The 4,964-nt window shown below is 38.2% G+C and overlaps 1 pseudogene; it reads left to right on the top strand.

Moving 5' to 3' along the window:
- Positions 1-1,723: 1,723 nt before the first annotated feature.
- LOC122203118 lies at positions 1,724-4,663 on the top strand (annotated as a pseudogene).
- The last annotated feature ends 301 nt before the right edge of the window (positions 4,664-4,964 follow it).

Below are 4,964 nucleotides of genomic sequence, written 5' to 3'. Positions count from 1 at the left end.
TTGTAGATATATATTTGCGTGGGTGTGGGTGTGTGTGCACACTACACAGATATCTTCTTCAACTTTGTGATTAACTTTTAGTGTTCTGATTAATAGATTGTTTTTCATTTTAATGCAAGGAAAAGGCTCAAACTTTTAACTTATGCTTTAGGCTCTCTATATCTTGTTTAAAGAAGTCATTTCCCCACTCCAAGATTATACAGTCTCCATGTTGTCTTCTGTAACCTCTGAAGTTATAATTCCACATTCAAATCTTTAGTCCTTTTGGAAATAATAATAAAATTGGGATGATATAAGGATCTGATAAGTTTCTTAAGAAGTTCAGCATAAACCTACCTGACCTAACCATTCAACTACTAGGCATTTACCTAAGAGAAAAGAAAGCATACATCCATACCAAAACTTATACATGAAAGTTCATAGCAGCTTTATTTATAATAAAAACGAAATTGGAAGCACCTGGATATTCATCAAAAGATCAATGGATGAACAAATTATGGTATATCCATATAATGGAATATTATTCATCAATAAAACAATGAACTATTGATACATGCAACAATGTGGATGGAGCTATATATAATTGTGTTGATGATAGTATACAGACAAAAAAAGATCATATACAATACTGCCCCAGTTATATAAAATTCTAGAAAGCGCAAATTTATGAATACTGACAGAAAATAGATCTATAGTTGCTTAGGAGTAAGGATGGAAGATATAGAAGGGATGGATTACATAGACACTTTTGAGGGTGATGGATATGTTTACTAAGGACCTCACAGCTATATACATATGTCCATGGTACTTTGGTACCACATGGTACCTTGTATTATATGCAGTTTACAGTATGTCATTTATACCTCATTATAATATAGCAAAAAAAAAAAAAAAAAACCAAAAAAACAAAAAAACAACCCAAACACTCACAGTAAAATATTGAATGTTTTTACCCTGAAATTGAGGTTAAAACAAGATGCCCAGTCTTATGACTTCTATTCAGAATTGCACTGCTAATATAGCCAATGGCAATAAGGGAAGAAAAGGAATTAAAAGTTCTCAATGCAACTCAGTGAAAAAAGCAAAGTCTTTTCATTACATCGTGCTAGATCAACTAGACAGCAATATGGAGGAAACACCCAAATTTTGACCATTATTTACACTACACACAAACATGAATTTAGAGAGCTTAATCAATTAATCTAACCAATTGGTTTATTCAGTTGAGTGCTTAATTAGATTAATTGATTTGAGGTAGTCCTAAAATTTAAAAGGTGAAGTATAAAGCACCTGGAAGAAAACATAGTAGAATAGCTTTGTGATCTCATTGTAGGCAAAATTTCTTAAGGAAAATGACCTAAAAAAAATTAACTAAAAATTTAAAAATTTGTAAACTTCCCTTCATTAATATTTTTGTAATTTTTTTAAAGTTTATTTATTTTTGAAAGAGAGAGAGAGAGAGCATGAATGGGGGAGGTACAGAGACAGAAGGAGACACAGAATCTGAAGCAGACTCCAGGCTCGGAGCTGTCAGCACAGAGCCTGATGTGGAGCTCGGACTGTGAACTGCAAGATCATGACCTGAGCTGAAGTCAGACACTTAACCAACTGAGCCACGCAGTCTCCCCCTGCTCTTCAGTAATATTAATAATGTCTGCTTTTGGCTTTCTGCACATGGATACCGTTGAGTAAGCATGGTTAAGTCTGCCTTCCCGCCACCATCATGTCTAAATCAAACTTTACCAAAGAGCAGAAGCAGCTGTGGAAGCTCTTCACTGAAGGTTTGAGCTTTGAAACAACCCATAAGAGTCTAAGGAGCCATTCCGAGCAATGGGGAATGCTTGCTGACTGTGTGGTAATGAGAAATCCAAACACCAAGTGCTCCAGAGTTCTTTGGATTTGTCACATATGCCACTGTGGGAGAGGTGGATGCAGCCATGAATGCAAGGCCACACAAGGTGGATGGAAGAGTTGTAGAGCCAAAGAGGGCTGTCTCAAGAGAAGATTCTCAAAGACCCGGTACTCAAGTAACTGTGAAAAACATTTTTGTTGGTGGCATTAAAGAAGACACTGAAGAACATCATCTAAGAGATTATTTTGAACAGTATGGGAAAATTAAAGTGATTGAAATCATGACTGACAGAGGCAGTGACAAAAAGAGAGGCTTTGCTTTGGTAACATTTGATGAGCATGACTCTGTAGATAAGATTGTCGTTCAAAAATACCATACTGTGAATGACCACAACTGCAAAGTCAGAATAGCTCTAGCAAGAGATGGCTAGGGTTTAATTCAGCCAAAGAGGTTGAATAGTTCTGGAAACTTCAGTGGTGGTCATGGAGGTGGTTTTCGCGGGAAGGCAACTTGGGTCATGAAGGAAACTTCAGTGGGTAAGGTGGCTTTGGCGGCAGTTGAAGTGTTGGTAGATATGGTGGCAGTGAGGATGGCTATAATGGATTTGGTAGTAAGCAGCTTTGGAGGTAGCAGAAGCTATAATGATATTGGCAATTACAGCAGTCCATGTTCACATTTTGGACCCATGAAAGGAGGAAATTTTGGAGGCAGAAACTCTGGCCCCTATGGTGGTGGAGGCCAATACTTTGCCAGACCATGAAACCAAGGTGGCTGTGGTGGTTCCAGCAGCAGCAGTAGCTGTGGCAGTGGCAGAAGGTCTTAATTACTGCCAGGAAACAAAGCTTAGCAAGAGAGAGGAGAGTCAGAGAAGTGGCACGGAAGCGACAGGTTACAACAGATTTGTGAACTCAGCCAAGCACAATGGCGGCAGGGACTAGCTGCTACCAAGGAGACATGTTTTAGACAACACTTGTGTGTATGGGCAAGGAACTTGGCTGTATTTATGACTAACTATGTAACAAGTTATTTTAATTTTTATTCTGTGGAAAGTGTAAAGCATTCCAACAAAGGGTTTAATTCATTAATTAATTTTTTTGGCACCCATGTTGTTGATTGCTAAACGTAATAGTCTGAATAAACGTGTCTTAAAAAAAAAATGTCTGCTCCTCCGGACAACTGAGTAGCTCAGTCAGTTAAGCGTCAGACTCTTCATTTCTGCTTAGGTCATGATCTCACCATCCTGAGATGAAGCCTCCAGGGGGGCTCCTCGATGGGTGTGGAGCTTGCTTAAGAGTCTCTCTCTCTCTCTTTCTCTGCCTGTGCCCCTCCCTCACTTGTAGGTGCACCCTCTCTTTTTTTTTCCTCTCTCTCTCTCAAAAAAAATTGCTTCTCAAAAGATAGCTGAGAAATTTAAAAAGCGAGACACAGAGTAGCAGAAAATATTCACAGTGGCCTGGCATCCTGAATATAAAGATTCCCATAAGCCAGTAATAAAAAGGTAACCTATTTTTTTAAAATGAGAAAAGGACTTGGAAAGCATTTCACAAAGGATATCATATAAATAAGTGATCAACAAGCACAGGAAAACATATTCAATGTTATTGGTCTTCAGGGATTGCAAAGTCAAACTACAACAGCCATTACACACACATTAAAATGGTTAAAATTTAAAAGACAGCATAATACCTAATGCTAGAGAGGATATGGGGTATCCAGAAAACTCCTATATTTTTGATGGAGGTTTAAAATGATACAACCAAAAAAAAAACAAAAAACAAAAAAAAAAACAAAAAATAAAATGATACAACCGATTTAGGAAATCACTTGGCAGTTTCTAATAAACTTGTACTTACTATCAGATCTGGTTATTCTCCTCTGTGTCAGTCTTGGTTCAAGCAGAGGAAAGAAATCATGAGAAATTTGAAAGAGGAAAGTGTAATGGAAAATGATTAAATATATCCAGGGATTAGAGACTAGACAAGTAAAGACAACTCCAAAGAACACAGGAACAGCACATGGAAGGAGCAGCCACTACTCCTAGGGCTTAGATAAGCACCCGAAAAACGTGATGCCCGCCTCTCAGGGGAAGACTCAGTAGGGTGCTCACTGGATGGCAGAAGAGTGTTACCCTTTCATGTCAGTGGAACTTGGTGGAAACGGACTCCTCACGAGTCTTGGGTAAAAACACAACAGCATATTGTTAACTTAGACAATATGCTGTACAGCATTTCTCTATAATTCATTCAATCTTATAACAAGTACAATTTTATACCCATTGGACAATCTCCTACTTCCTGCTCTCCCCACCCCCTGGCAACCACCATTCTATTTTCTGCTTTTATAAGTTTGACTACGTTAGATGTCTCACCATAAGTGGAATCATGCCATATCTGTTCTTCTGTGACTTATTTCACTTGGCATAACGGTTTTGTGTATGACCTTGATTGGGGTCATGGGATTACAGGTATATGCATATTTCCAAAGTCCTCAAACTATACATATTAAATATGTGAAGGATTTTTTTTAATATAAATTATGCCTCAATACAGTTGTTTTAACAAAGTTCTGAGGAAACTTGTTCATGGAAAGGTATCTCACTGGAGACACTGTCCTACGAAACTGACCAGGTTCGTGTGCCACCAGAGGAGTCGGTTTGACTGCCTCTGTCTGCCATTCAGCAGGAATCCGGTGCTGGGGAAGCTCCGTGTGTTGCAGAAGGCAAAGGCTGGAGAAACTGTCCACACTGAGGAAACAGGCAGAGAAGCTAACTGGAACCCAGAGGCAAACCTTCCTCCTGCAATGCTTCTCTAGCGCCCTCTATTGACAAAACTTAACATGGTAAAAATGACCAAGGAAAAATCTTTAATTGGCCCAGATCCATTTTCACAAAGCAGGCCAAATTTTCGAATTTGGAACTGAGAGGCTATAAATAACTAACCGGTGCGCCTTCCAGGTATTTAATTTCCAAAGTAATAATTTCCAGGTAAAAATTTCCCAGGGAAATTAAATTTGTATTTGTCATAAACACTTTTAACAAGAATGTTCAATACAGCTTTGTTTGTAATAGCAATAAAAAAGAAAAAAATGGAAACAACACAACACAAATGTATAT

The sequence above is a fragment of the Panthera leo genome, chromosome D3 (genome assembly GCF_018350215.1).
Source record: "Panthera leo isolate Ple1 chromosome D3, P.leo_Ple1_pat1.1, whole genome shotgun sequence".
NCBI classification, from domain to species: domain Eukaryota; kingdom Metazoa; phylum Chordata; class Mammalia; order Carnivora; family Felidae; genus Panthera; species Panthera leo.
This window is presented reverse-complemented; position numbering and strand designations above follow the sequence as displayed.